This window comes from Phyllobates terribilis, unplaced genomic scaffold (genome assembly GCF_046119375.1).
Source record: "Phyllobates terribilis strain yellow unplaced genomic scaffold, ASM4611937v1 Scaffold_1__5_contigs__length_1240528914, whole genome shotgun sequence".
NCBI classification, from domain to species: Eukaryota; Metazoa; Chordata; class Amphibia; order Anura; family Dendrobatidae; genus Phyllobates; species Phyllobates terribilis.
In genome coordinates this window covers 631,673,929-631,689,931 of record NW_027362761.1, presented here as the reverse complement: position 1 = coordinate 631,689,931, position 16,003 = coordinate 631,673,929, and positions in this window count along the sequence as shown.

Genomic DNA, 16,003 nt, shown 5'->3' with positions numbered 1-16,003 from the left:
TTGGGCTTCTAGCTGTGTGTGGGACTTGTTCTATTAGTCCATCTATACTGACCTCCATCAGGTTGCAAATTGAATATAATATTTTTCTGCATCTAGCTCTGAAAAAATATTTGGCCTTCTAGCAGTGTATGGGACTTGTTCTATTAGTCCATCTATACTGACCTCCATCAGGTTGCAAACTGAATATAATTTTTTTCTGCATCTACCTCTGAAAAAATATTTGGGCTTCTAGCTGTGTGTGGGACTTGTTCTATTAGTCCATCTATACTGACCTCCATCAGGTTGCAAATTGAATATAATAATTTTCTGCATCTAGTTCTGAAAAAATATTTGGCCTTCTAGCAGTGTGTGGGACTTGTTCTATTAGTCCATCTATACTGACCTCCATCAGGTTGCAAACTGAATATAATTTTTTTCTGCATCTACCTCTGAAAAAATATTTGGGCTTCTAGCAGTGTGTGGGACTTGTTCTATTAGTCTATCTATACTGACCTCCATCAGGTTGCAAATTGAATATAATTTTTTTCTGCATCTAGCTCTGAAAAAATATTTGGCCTTCTAGCAGTGTGTGGGACTTGTTCTATTAGTCCATCTATACTGACCTCCATCAGGTTGCAAATTCAAAATAATTTTTATCTGCATCTAGCTCTGAAAAAATATTTGGCCTTCTAGCAGTGTGTGGGACTTGTTCTATTAGTCCATCTATACTGACCTCCATCAGGTTGCAAACTGAATATAATTTTTTTCTGCATCTACCTCTGAAAAATATTTGGGCTTCTAGCTGTGTGTGGAACTTGTTCTATTAGTCCATCTATACTGACCTCCATCAGGTTGCAAATTGAATATAATATTTTTCTGCATCTAGCTCTGAAAAAATATTTGGGCTTCTAGCAGTGTGTGGGACTTGTTCTATTAGTCCATCTATACTGACCTCCATCAGGTTGCAAACTGAATATAATTTTTTTCTGCATCTACCTCTGAAAAAATATTTGGGCTTCTAGCTGTGTGTGGGACTTGTTCTATTAGTCCATCTATACTGACCTCCATCAGGTTGCAAATTCAATATAATTTTTTTCTGCATCTAGCTCTGAAAAAATATTTCGGCTTCTAGCAGTGTGTGGGACTTGTTCTATTAGTCCATCTATACTGACCTCCATCAGGTTGCAAATTCATTATATTTTTTTTCTGCATCTAGCTCTGAAAAAATATTTGGGCTTCTATCAGTGTGTGGGACTTGTTCTATTAGTCCATCTATACTGACCTTCATCAGGTTGCAAACTGAATATAATTTTTTTCTGCATCTACCTCTGAAAAAATATTTGGCCTTCTAGCAGTGTGTGGGACTCATTTTATTAGGCCATCTATACCAAGCTCCACCAGCTTTTAAATTAATAATAATTTTTCGCTGCATCTAGCCCTGAAAATAATTTTTCTTCCCAATAGTGGTAGCAATAGAAATATGGGTCGCGCTCCTGGCTTACAAAAATATACTCTTCATAGCAAAAAACACCAGCCTAGCGCACTGCATTAATAAGATGGCATCATCGTCTCTCCCAGTGTTAGGCCTACTACCCAGGCTAGCATTCCTGTGCCTAAAACACAATGTATGGGTCCGCGCTAGCCACTATGCTGAGGGGTCTAAAGCTGCTGCTAATGCTTTATAACAATTCAATTGGCAGATTTTCACAGAGCTCTTCCACAACGCCCACCCATCAGGCAACAGTTGCCCACCTTCCCTATGGGATCTAGTGGCGAATAGTTGATGCCATTAATCAGAGCGTCAGTTGCCCCGTCGACGTGGCAAGCATACGGTAAGGCATGGGAAGAGTGGACACGACTAGTAGCAGGCAGACGGGTTGACCAATGTGAACAAGCCAGATCACAAGTCACCATAGAATTTCTCCACCAGCTAATGATGAGGGGCATATCAGGGGCGTCAGCGCAGCGGTGTCTGACCGGAGTAGCATTTCACTTCCAACTACTGAATTGGGGAGATGTGACAAAGATTCATCATCAGACAATCCATAAAAGGGTGGAAAAGGGGTCAGCCAAGTCAGGAGTGTAGACGTCCCGTCCCGTGTCACTAAAACTGATTTCTCACATCATATCCCTAACACCATTAACATGACACTCACAATTTGAAGCAACACTACTGTCTACTGCATTTGTGATCGCCTTCTTCGGGGCGCTATGCATAAGCGAATTAGTCCCTCAATCCAAAATTACCACAAGTGGAGGCTTATTACACCAGGACGTAGTCATAGCCAATAATGCAATACGTCTACGCATACACAAATCGAAAACGGTTCCAGCGGGCAGGGGCACTTGGGTACTTCTACAACCCACAAACGGTACACTGAGTCGGGTAACAATAGTAAAAACATATCTAACCATCAGATCACACAGTAATTTCTTCCTATCACACATTGATGGAACCCATTATCAAGATACCAGTTCCAAGCTATATTTAATAAATGCATAACATCGGCAGGGAACCACCCCAAAGATTACGGGACACACTCATTCCGCATAGGCGCGGCCACGGAAGCAGCAAGAGCAGGACTGTCAGAAACGGAAGTTCAGAGGATAGGGAGATGACGATCCACGTGTTTGGCAAGATACATAAGACCGGACTTGTTATCCTAACGTGGTTTGCTTCTTTTACAGGTGACGCTAAGCCAACAGTGTGGGTGATAGGCCACTCGTATATATATTGGGCAGAAAAAAGGGCGAAAGTCCCCCCAGGCGGGAGGAAATTAGAGTTTCATAACACATATTTCAACTGGAGAGGTATTAGAGGCCTGCTATGGCCACAGGTACTAATGGAGGTAATCAAGGTAGGAAGAGAGGCAAGATGTCCGGTCATCTTAGTTATACAGGCCTGGGGAAACAACCTAGGTCATGACAAGAGCTCATAACTAATGGCAATAATGAAACTAGACACTGAGCGCTTCAGAGAATTTTTCACAAAACTAGCTATAGTATGGTCAGAGATTGTGCCGATAGTGGTATGGCAAGGTGCGCGAGACATCACGGCCATCGAACGGACAAGGCGGGTAATAAATATTCGGATGGCAAAATTTAGAAGAGACAGAGGCGGTGTAGTGGTACGACACCGACAACTGGAAGGAGATAAAGCAGGCCTCATACGGCCTGACGGTGTTCACTTAATGGATATTGGACTGGACATATTCCAGTCAGGACTCCAGGACGGAGTGGAACAAGCGTTAAGAGTGATGGGTGGAGGTCAGAGTCCTGCATACGAGTACGCAGGATCCTCCGTGGCCTGGAAATAGAAGGGACATGTCGGAGAGTTACACTTGTTGGCCAAGTTGCCGGAGTGGAGACCCAGGGCATGCTGCAACAAGCTGAATTAATTAGAAATAAGATGCCTTTCTAATGGAATGAGTATAAAGAGTTAATAAAGCTGTGACCGATCCTCACCCATCCAGTTGTAAGAGTTACATTATTGTATTGTCAAGGAAAGGGGGGCGGTAGGGGGGCTGAGAGTCTGGGTTTGGTTGGGGGTCACCACAGTCTGCCTAGGCTAGATGCATTCAAAAATTCTTATTAGATACACAGGCTGTGTAGCTTGCTTCGCAGCTGGGCTGCTACGCACAAAGTATTGCCTAGGCTAGATGCAGTTAAAAATTCTACGCTGACTAGCAGACACTGAAGATTTGGAGCAGACCTCTGAGTAAACAGCTCTTCAGACTCAACCATCTGTGTTACCCCAAGCCATAGTGTATGTAGTTTCTTACAGTTAAAAGGGGGGGGGGGGCGACCCAACCCACCTGGAATTGACGATGCCAACGTCACGTAAGACACAGCAAGGGGACTCCAAAAAGAGTCTCCATTTTTTCCCAAAATTGTGGCACAGACACCACTTAACCCTAGAACGCATACCTGGGGCCTCGCAGTAATTGTTTTCTATTTTCTGCAAGACTACTTTAGTTAGAATTTTGAAACTCTAGATATTCTTCATGTATATAGTTGTTTGTCATTTGAGTTTGAGTTATTCCATGTTATTTGCACACGGGCCTAAAAGGCCCCAGGTATATGAAAGTGTAGAGTTTTATGGTCATGCGTTCTAGGATTAAGTGGCATCAATTGCCCCACAGTTGCTTAAAACGGTTGGTGATGTGATATTACCAAATCCTCAAGCTTTTAGTCTCCCAAGGATAGCACAGGGTTAGAAAAGTGCTTGCGAATCCATGATTTGTTCATCTTTATGAACGTGAGTCTGTCTACATTCTCAGTGGACAGCCGCGTGCGCTTATCTGTCAGCACACCATCTGCAGCGCTGAACACACGTTCAGAGAGAACACTGGCTGCAGGGCATGACAAGATCTCCAAGGCGTGAGTGGCGAGCTCCGGCCATTTTTCCAGATTGGAATACCAAAATGAGCAAGGGTCCAGTGACACAGTCATGGCTTCGATGTTCACTTGGAGATACTCCTGCACCATCCTCTCTAGGCATTGACTATGTGTCAGACTTCTTGTCTCCTGTGGCCTTGCAAAGGATGGTCTAAAAAAGTGGTGAAACGATTACACAAAATTGCTGTTACCAGCAGATACTGTGTTACTGTTACGGTTTGAGTGATGAAGACTCGACAGTCCCACGGTTGGCAAGTTAGAACTGTGAGATTCACTTCGTGCACCACTGGTGTTTTGTGGAAAAGCACATGTAAGATTCTGCAACAGCGTCTGCAGATACTCCTGCATGCGTCAATCCCTTTTTATGGCAGGAATTATTTCGACAAATTTACTTTTGTACAGGGGATCTAAGAGTGTGGCAACCCAGTAGTCGGGATTACTTCGAATTCTGCAATCTGAGGGTCATGTTGCAGGTAGTGCAGCAAGAAGGCACTCATGTGTCTTGCGCATCCAGGAGGACCAAGTCCTTGTTGTGTTGGTAGCGAGGTAAGAATCATGCTTCCTTCCTCTGCCCTCTCCCCCCAACCTCGCACAACAGAAATGTGATCAAGGTCTCCCTCATATGATGAGTCTTCCATGCCCATCGCAAGTTCATCTTCCACTTCTTCATCGGCTCCTGCACCTTCCTCAACAGTTTGGCTGCTACCATGCGCCCTGGTTATTCCCTCTCCCCCACCCTCCCATGCCTGCCGCCTTGGTGCTGCCAACCGTCTGGACCTTAGAGATGTTATCCCTTCCGCATACGACTCCTCCTCTACTTCCTCCACCTTCTCTTGTCCCACCACCTGACTCTGAATTCTGTTTAATGTGTGCTCCAGCACGTAAATCACCGGAATAGTCATGCTGATAATGGCATCGTCGTCAGCACTAAACATCTTCGTCGCCTTTTCAAAACTGTGCAGAAGGGTGTGTGGCTCCTCTGAGGGTTCAGTCGCCACAGAGTTACTGCATCTCACCCAGAGGTGTGGTATCTCACCCTCAGGTAAGGAAGGCGTATGGCTCGGGACCCTAACACCTGCATCCAACACATACCCGCACTGGGGCTAGGGCGAGATTGCTCCTAAGGGAGAGCACAGTCCCAGGTCCCTAGCTGGTGGGAGGGTCCTATGTAGTGGGTGCTAAGGGGAGCAGCTTAAGGGAGCACATGACAGGGAGAGTATAAATAGGAAGCCATCTTAGAAAGAGCAAGCCAGTCAGAGGAGGAAAAGTGACAGGAGCAGAGGCTCGGCATGAGCTCTGCTCCGAAGGCGGGCCTAGCCTGGGAGGCCCAGGACTGAAGGAGAGAAGAGAGGAGTGGGAGCAGGAAGGCTCCAGGAACCGAAGGGACCCTAAGGCTACGGGCCGTGCAGAAGGCCACCCGTACTCCCGCTGCTAAAAGGAGGTAGAGGGGTCAGGCCAGATAAGGGGAACCGGTCCCTCAACTAGAGGAGAAACAGCAAGGCTCAACTAGAAACCGGAGGCTGCAGCATTTCATGTACTGCAGGCAAAAGTCCACACCAGTCTCACTAAGAAGGTAGCCACATAGGACCCAGGGGACGGAACACAAGTCGCCCGCCAAGGCCCGAGGATACCGGATAGAAGTGTCACTGGGTGTGAGGTGCAGGGAGAAGGCCAGAGAAAGGACACACAGAAGGGGGTCCTGCTAAGTACTCCGGAGCTATCTGGGGGTGGACTGAGCCCCTCACTGAGTACGCACAGCACAACGGGTGAGATTTCTCTGGTACCTGTAATCTGGGCTGCAACAACTGTGAGTAAAGATCTTGGGACTGCATCACACGGACTCTGTGTTCATTACTGACTCCCTGCACTACAACCACCATCATCCACCCACACTGCCCTGAAGCTACATTCTTCCTGTGGTGAGTAATAATACCATTGCTGCAAAACCACCAGCTTCAGAGGACTGTTCCGCAGCGGCGGCCCCTTTGGCCGCACTCCACAGGTGGCGTAGTCGGACATTATAAAATCCATATATACAAATTACCGTTGGATTGACCGCCCTGGGTCACGGACCGGGTCATCGCCACAGTGACTACAACCCCCAGCGTCTACCGGCCCGGCTCAGGGTACCCCACGGCCCAGGGGGCGCGTCAACTTCATAGGTCCCTGATCTGAGAACACTCCGGCAGCGTGATTTGCCCCACCTCTGGATCTCGTTGGCCCAGGCTATACGTCAGAATGTATTGCACCAGGTCTTGTCGGTGCTGCCACAGTCGCTGCAACATGTGCAGAGTTGAATTCCACCATGTCGGCACATCGCATTTCAGCCAGTGAACTGTCAGGCCCAACGACTTCTGTAGAGATGTAAGTCGTTGAGCTGTGGGATGCGAACGGCGGAAGTGAGCACACAGCGACTGTGCCCTCTGCAGAAGGCCATCTAGTCCGGGATAGTGGGCTAAAAATTTATGGACAACCAGGTTCAACACGTGAGCCATACAAGGCACGTGTGTGACATTGCCCCGGCGAAGGGCCGCACCCAGGTTTGCAGCATTGTCGCACACGGCCTTCCCTGGTTGCAGGTCCAGTGGAGACAACCATTCATGAAACTGGGTCTCCAGAGCTGACCACAAGTCCTCAGCTGTGTGACTCACATTTCCCAGACATTTCAAAGTAAACACTGATGCCCTTGAGCCTTGCTGCCAGCATAGTAAGGAGGTGTGCAGGATTCCTTCTGTGCAGTTAGAAAGAAGGTGGCATTACCAGACAGGCTTTGGGTGCAGGTGGAGGACCGAGAGGAGGTTGAGGAGGCAGAAGCAGTGGAGTAACTTCGAGATAAAGAGGATTGACGCAAAACTCGTGGGGACGGTAAGACTTGGACAGCAGCCCCTTGTCCTGCTGTCACCATAGTTACCCAGTGCCCAGTCAGCAACATGTAACTCCCCTGTCCATGCCTACTCGTCCAAGTGTCTGTGGTGAAATGCACCCTGTCACACACAGAGTTTCTCAAAGAAGCGGTGATGTTGTGTGCGACATGCTGGTGGAGCGCAGGCACACCTTTCTTGGAGAAGTAGTGCCGACTGGGCATCTGGTACTGGGGCACTGCGACGGACATAAGGTCTCGAAAATCCACTGTGTCCTCCAGGCGGAAAGGCAGCATTTCTGTAGCCAACAGCTTGCAGATGGTGAAATTCAACCTCTTAGCTTTCTCATGGCTAGGAGGAAATGGTCTTTTACTTTTCCACATCTGAGGGACCGAGGGCTGGCTGTTGTGCTTTGACGGGGTTGAGTAGGGTGTCCCCGGCAAACTGCCGGTCTGTGAGGAAGATGCAGGCGGACATGTTAGGTTGCCTTGATCCAAAGGTGGTGCTCTCGATGTCAGAGAGCGCTCAACACCAGCAGGTGTTTCCACTTCCCAATGAACTGACGACCTGCCAATCACACTGGCTGTTGCAGGTAAAGAGGTGGCAGGTCTGCGTCCAAAAACATGTGTGACTGCTGTCCCCCCAGTCACAGAGGATGAAGAGGCCACAGATGCACAAGATGGGGCAGACGGTGGTTGGCCCAGCCTGCTAGGCCGCATTGTAGCACAGTGAGCTTCCCACTGCAACTTATGCTTCATATCCATGTGACGGTACATGCATGAAGTACTCAAACTATGGATTTTTTGGCCTCTATTTAGCTTTTGGTGACAAATATTACAGATAACACGAGTTGGGTCATCCTTATCGATCTGAATAAATGCCCAGGCTATGCAAGGCTTAGAGCCCATGCGACCTGAAGAGCCACTACGACTTGTGGTCAGAGGCAGAGTTGTGGTTGAGGATGCAGTTGTTGATGTGCTGCCAGTACTCCATCTCTGTCCAGGAAGGCGCAACCTAACCTCGTCGTCAATAGCATCTGTGACGCCCCGCTGCGCTTGGTATCACAGATCCTAGAAGAGTGTATTGATGGAATCCTCCACAAGAGGCCCCCATAAACATTCACACATCTCCACCTTCCACCTCAGACCAGCAGAGGGAGCCCGTTAGGGATATAAATAGGGAAGGTGGAGCTAGGCAGTTCAGTTCCTCTGAAGAGTTCCTGCAGTAGAGAAGCCTAAGAGAGCTCAGTCTGCAGTGGAGCTCAGTCTAGTCTAGAGAACTCAGTTAATAGTTCAGCAGTGGAGCACGAGGCTCCTGCTAGCTAGATTCAGGGAGCCCAGATAGAGCTTAAGGTGTGCCGGCGCCATAAGATCGGTGAAGCGCGGCAAGCTGCCGTTAGTGTGTATAGCCTAGTGAGGGCCCGAGTAGGCCGAAGGCGAGTGGCGAGTTAGTACATAGGGGGCAGAGGAGCTTAAACTGCTCACCCCGAAGCATTTACCGGACACCGGATCCGAGCTTACCGGGATCTCTATGACCCAGTAAGGAATAACCGGAATCCCTGGAGAACTACAAGTCCCAGGATCGCTAAGGTGCTGATACGTAACAGAGCCAGGAGACGCTTAGGCCCCGCATACTGGGAGCGTGAACTCCAAGAGAAGGCCCTACCACAAGGTCAGCCAGCGCAGGACAGAGACAAAGTTAGGCCTAGCTCCAGGCAGGTCAGAAACTTACTACGCAGAGGAAAGAAACAGGAGGCCCTACACCCGCTCATTGGGGAGGATCCTGATATGCACCCTTCACCCTACAGTGCTCCGGGATGTGCCTGAATTTCCTCCAGTAAAAGGTACTGAAGTGACTACCGTGTCCGTTCCCGTTCTTGCTCTGACCCATCTGGGTCTCGCCTGTCCTGCATTCCCCCTGCATACGCTGCCCTGAGACCTAGCTCCACCTGTGGGGAGCTATACCATCGAGCTGCCTTATCACGGGCCTCAGTGGACTGCTGCAGCGCTGGTGCTTCTCACCAGATACCACAGGTGGCGTCACGAACTCTTATAAAATTAACAATTATCCACCCTTTTAAAGAGTGACCCCAGGGTACGGGCCAGGGAGCCGACCACCGCGACATCCCCAAGGCCATGCAAAGGCCCGGGTGACCTCATCGACTGGCTGACTGTGGGTTGACAGTAAGTGGGATCTCCAACCTTGTCATCATCACCCTGTGTGTTATCACACCCGTCGTCCTCAAAGCCAACCTCTTCCTGCCCTGACCGAAAAGTCAAGTTGTCGCTCCAATCAGGTATTTGAGTCTCATCATCGTCTTCATCATTGTCTCCACCAACAGGAGCTACAGTTTGGGAACGAGGGTCTACATTATGCTCAGAACCTTCTTCATCTGGTCCTGGATCCGACTTATAAAGATTCTGGGCATCAGTGCAGATCATTTCCTCATCTGGATTAACAGAAGCTCTGGAGCAGACCTCCGTTTCCGAGGCTATAGTATGAGTAAACAGCTCTGCAGACTCAACCATCTGTGTTACCCCATACTCAGACGGGCAGCTGGGGACTTGGGAGCTGTGAGCAAGCAAGTGCGATTGGGGTGACACCTCTGAGGACTGGAGTATTTGTGATGTTGAAATTGAGGTGGAGGAGAGCCCACTTGAAGGAGCACTTGATATCCGCTGAAGCACCTGCTGTTTTTGTGCCTCATCTGGAATTTGTAGCAATGGGCGTGTCCGTGACAAAGGGATCGTATCACATTGTCCACGAAAAGAAATTGACATGTAAGTTTGGTTGGAAGATGGTCTTTCTTCTTCAGATGTTACTCCCCCCCACCGCGGGGGGGGGGGTCGACCAACCAGATGACAGGCACCAGTATTGGGAGAGGGGAGCTGGCCGTCAGGGTCCACCGCGGCTCTGGCACAAACCCGGCGACACAGAGGTGGCACAGGCAGGAATGGACTGGCCGTGTCGGCTTATCACTTTTTGGATTTTAGAAGGGCATGACATGCCTATATCTGTGTCTCCCCCTCCTTTTACTACTCCACCTCTTTTCTTTCCGCATGACTATATGTACTTGTCACTTTTCCATGTGTTAGTTACAGTGCCTACAAGTAGTATTCAACCCCCTGCAGATTTAGCTGGTTTGATAAGATGCAAATAAGTTAGAGCCTTCAAACTGCAAACGAGAGTAGGTTTTATGAACAGAAGCATAAATCTTACAAACCAAAAAGTTATGCTGCTCTGTTGAATTTTATTAAATTTTAAACATAAAAGTGTGGGTCAATTATTATACAACCCCTATGTTTAATATTTTGTGGAATAACCCTTGTTTGCAATTACAGCTGATAATCGTCTTTTATAAGACCTGATCAGGCCGGCACAGGTCTGTGGAGTTATCTTGGCCCACTCCTCCATGCAGATCTTCTCCAAGTTATCTACGTTCTTTGGGTGTCTCATGTGGACTTTATTCTTGAGCTCCTTCCACAAGTTTTCAATTGGGTTAAGGTCAGGAGACTGACTAGGCCACTCCAACACCTTGACTTTTTCCCTCTTGAACCAGGCCTTGGTTTTCTTGGCTGTGTGCTTTGGGTCGTTGTCTTGTTGGAAGATGAAATTACGACCCATCTTAAGATCCTTGATGGAGGAGCGGAGGTTCTTGGCCAAAATCTCCAGGTAGGCTGTGCTATCCATCTTCCCATGGATGCGGACCAGATGGCCAGGCCCCTTGGCTGAGAAACAGCCCCACAGCATGATGCTGCCACCACCATGCTTGACTGTAGGGATTGTATTCTTGGGGTCGTATGCAGTGCCATCCAGTCTCCAAACGTCACCTGTGTGGTTGGCACCAAAGATCTCGATCTTGGTCTCATCAGATCATAGAACCTTGAACCAGTCTGTCTCAGAGTCCTCCAAGTGATCATGAGCAAACTGTAGACGAGCCTTGACATGACGCTTTGAAAGTAAAGGTACCATACAGGCTCGTCTGGAACGGAGACCATTGCGGTGGAGTACGTTACTTATGGTATTGACTGAAACCAATGTCCCCACTGCCATGAGATCTTCCCGGAGCTCCTTCCTTGTTGGCCTTGGGTTAGCCTTGACTCTTCGGACAAGCCTGGCCTCGGCACGGGAGGACACTTTCAAAGGCTGTCCAGGCCGTGGAAGGCTAACAGTAGTTCCATAAGCCTTCCACTTACGGATGATGCTCCCAACAGTGGAGACAGGTAGGCCCAACTCCTTGGAAAGGGTTTTGTACCCCTTGCCAGCCTTGTGACCCTCCACGATCTTGTCTCTGATGGCCTTGGAATGCTCCTTTGTCTTTCCCATGTTGACCATGTCTGAGTGCTGTTCACAAGTTTGGGGAGGGTCTTAAATTGTCAGAAAAGGCTGGCAAAAGAGATCTTTAATCCACACATGTGAAGCTCATTATTCTTGGTGCCTGAACTACTTCTTAATACTTTAGGGGGACCAAACAGAATTCTTGTGGTTTGAGGGGTTGAATAATAAATGACACTCTGAATTAACTTTTAACGTTTAAAAAAAAAAAAAAAAAAAAAAACAAAACCAAAATTTGCTGCAGTGCATTTCCCACTTCCAGGCTGATCTACAGTACAAATGTCACAATGCCAAGTTAATTCCGCATGTGTCAACCAGCTAAATCTGCAGGGGGTTGAATACTATTTGTAGGCACTGTATGTCTTCTGAGCAGTTTGTCAGCTTTTGGACAACTTTGAAGGTGTTTTCTATGTGTTTCTATGTGTTTTTGTTTGCCTGCCATTGGTTTTAACGGTGTTCGAAGGTGTTCGACGAATCGAACTCGAACACTACGGGGGTGGCTCAACACTAAAAAAGACATTATCAATGCCCCTTGGAAGACTGGTGGAGGTCGCAGTGGAATAAAAAGACAATATCAATGCCCCTTGGACGAGTGGTGGAGGTTACAGTGGAATAAAAAGACAAATTCAATGCCCCGTGGAAGAGACGTGGAGGTCACAGTAGCTTAACAAGACCGTCTTAATGCCTCTTGGAGGACTGGTGGAGGTCGCAGTGGAATAAAAAGACAATATCAATGCCCCTTGGAAGAGTGGTGGAGGTTATAGTGGAATAAAAAGACAATAATAATGCCCCTTGGAAGAGCTGTGGAGTACAGAGTGGTATAACCCGAAGGTTTTAACGCTCCTTGGAAGAGACGTGGAGGTCCCAGTAACTTAACAAGACGGTTTTAATGCCCCTTGGAAGAGTGGTGGAGGTCGCAGTGGAATAAAAAAACAATATCAATGACCCTTGGAAGATTGGTGGAGGTAACAGTAGAATAAAAAGACAATATCAATGCCCCATGGAAGAGATGTGGAGGTCACTGTAGCTTAACAATATGGTTTTAATGCCCCTTGGAAGAATGGTGGAGGTCACAGTGGAATAAAAAGACAATGTCAATGCGCCTTGGAAAAGAGGTGGAGGTAAGAGTGGAATAAAAAGACAATGCAAATGCCCCTTGGAAGAGCTGTGGAGTTCAGAGTGGTTTAACCAGATGGTTTTAATGCCCCTTGGAAGAGAAGTCGACGTCACAGTAGCATAACAAGACAGTTTTAATGCCCCTTGGAAGAGAGGTGGAGTTCGCAGTGGATTAAAAAGACAATATCAGTATCCCTTGGAATAGTGGTGGAGGACGCAGTGGAATAAAAAGACAATATCAATGCCCCGTGGAAGGGACGTGGAGGACACAGTAGCTTCACAAGACGGTTTTAATGCACCTTGGAAGAGAGGTGGAGGTCGCAGTTGATTAAAAAGACAATATCAATGCCCCTTGGAAGAGTGGTGGAGGTCGCAGTTGAATCAAAAGACAATATCAATGCCGCTTGGAAGAGTGGTGGATGTTACAGTCGAATAAAAAGACAATATCAATGCCTCTTGTTAGAGCTGTGGAGTTCAGAGTGTTTAACCAGATGGTTTTAATGCCCCTTGGAAGAGACGAGGAGGTCACAGTAGCTTAACAAGACTGTTTTAATGCCCCTTGGAAGAGTGGTGGAAATCGTTGTGGATTTAAAAGACAATATCAATGCCCCTTGGAAGAGTGGTGGAGGACACAGTGCATTAAAAAGACAATATCAATACCCCTTGGAAGAATGGTGGAGGTTACAGTGGAATAAAAAGACAATATCAATGACCCTTGGAAGAGCTGTAGAGTTCAGAGTGGTTTAACCAGACGGTTTTAATGCCCCTTGGAAGAGATGTGGAGGTCACAGTAGCTTAACAAGACTGTTGTAATGCCTCTTGGAAGAGTGATGGAGGTTGCAGTGGATTAAAAAGACAATATCAATGACCCTTAGAAGAGAGGTGGAAGTCGCAGTGGAATAAAAAGACAATATCAATACCCCTTGGAAGAGTGGTGGAGGATACAGTGGAATAAAAAGACAATATCAATGCCTAGTGGTTTAGATATGGACGTTACAGTAGCTAAACAAGATGTTTTTAATGCACCTAGGGAGAGTGGTGGAAGTCGTAGTGGAATAAAAAGACAATATCAATGACCCTTGAAAGAGTGCTGTAGTTTACAGTGGAGTAAAAAGACAATATCAATGCCTATTGCAAGAGCTGTGGAGTTCAGAGTGGTTTAAATTGACAGTTTTAATGCACCTTGGAAGAGACATGGAGGTCACAGTAGCTTAACTATACGGTTTTAATGCTCCTTGGAAGAGTGGTGGAGGTCGAAGTGGTTTAAAAAGACAATATCAATGCCACTTGGAAGAGTGGTGAAGGTCCCAGTGGAATAAAAAGACAGTATCAATGCCCCTTGGAAGAGTGGTGGAGGTTACAGTGGAAAAAAAAGACAATATCAATGCCCCGTGAAAGAGACGTGGAGGTCACAGTAGCTTAACAAGATGATTTTAATGCCCCTTGGAAGAGAGGTGGAAGTTGCAGTGGAATAAAAACACAATATCAATGCCCCTTGGAAGAGTGCTGGAGGTTACATTGGAATAAAAAGACAATATCAATGCCCCTTGCAAGAGCTGTGGAGTTCAAAGTGGTTTAAATTGATGGTTTTAATGCCCCTTGGAAGGGACGTGGAGGTGACAGTAGCTTAACAAGACGGTTTTAATGCCCCTTGGAAGAGGGGTGGAGGTTACAGTTGAATAAAAAGACAATACCAATGCCCCTTGGAAGAGTGATGGAGGTTACAGTGGAATAAAAAGACGATATCAATGCCCCTTGGAACAGTGGTGGAGGTTACAGTTAAATAAAAAGGCAATATCAATGCCCCATCAAAGAGATGTGGAGGTCACAATAGCTTAACAAGACGGTTTTAATGCCCCTTGGATGAGTGGTGGAGGTCGCAGTGGATTAAAAAGACAATATCAATGAGCCTTGGAAGAGTGGTGGAGGTCGCAGTGGAATAAAAAGACATTTTCAATGCCTCTTGGAAGAGTGATGGAGTTCGCAGTGGAATAAAAAGACATTATCAATGCCCCTTGGACGAGTGGTGGAGCTTACATTGGAATAAAAAGACAATTGCAATGCCCCGTGGAAGAGACATGGAGGTCACAGTAGCTTAACAAGACGGTTTTAATGCCTCTTGGAGAACTGGTGGAGGTCGCAGTGGAATAAAAAGACAATATCAATGCCCCTTGGAAGAGTGGTGGAGGTTACAGTGGAATGAAAAGACAATAATAATGCCCCTTGGAAGAGCTGTGGAGTTCATAGTGGTATAAGCAGACGGTTTTTACGCTCCTTGGAAGAGACGTGGATGTCACAGTAACTTAACAAGACGGTTTTAATGCCCCTTGGAAGAGTGGTGGAGGTAGTAGTGGAATAAAAAGACAATATCAATGCCCCGTGGAAGTGACGTGGAGGTCACAGTAGCTTCACAATACGGTTTTAATGCCCCTTGGAAGAGAGGTTGAGGTCGCAGTTGATTAAAAAGACAATATCAATGCCCCTTGGAAGAGTGGTGGAGGTCGCAGTGGAATAAAAAGACAATTTCAATGCCGCTTGGAAGAGTGGTGGATGTTACAGTTGAATAAAAAGACAATATCAATGCCTCTTGTAAGAGCTATGGAGTTCAGAGTGTTTAACCAGACGGTTTTAATGCCTCTTGGAAGAGATGAGGAGGCCACAGTAGCTTAACAAGACTGTTTTAATGCCCCTTGGAAGAGAGGTGGAGGTCGCAGTTGATTAAAAAGACAATATCAATGCCCCTTGGAAGAGTGGTGGAGGTCGCAGTGCATTAAAAAGACAATATCAATACCCCTTGGAAGAATGGTGGAGGTTAGAGTGGAATAAAAGACAATATCAATGACCCTTGGAAGAGCTGTAGAGTTCAGAGTGGTTTAACCAGACGGTTTTAATGCCCCTTGGAAGAGATGTGGAGGTCACAGTAGCTTAACAAGACTGTTTTAATGCCTCTTGGAAGAGTGATGGAGGTCGCAGTGGATTAAAAAGACATTATCAATGACCCTTAGAAGAGAGGTGGAAGTCGCAGTGGAATAAAAAGACAATATCAATACCCCTTGGAAGAGTGGTGGAGGATACAGTGGAATAAAAAGACAATATCAATGCCTAGTGGTTTAGATATGGACGTTACAGTAGCTAAACAAGATGTTTTTAATGCACCTAGGGAGAGTGGTGGAAGTCGTAGTGGAATAAAAAGACAATATCAATGACCCTTGAAAGAGTGCTGTAGGTTACAGTGGAGTAAAAAGACAATATCAATGCCTATTGCAAGAGCTGTGGAGTTCAGAGTGGTTTAAATTGACAGTTTTAATGCACCT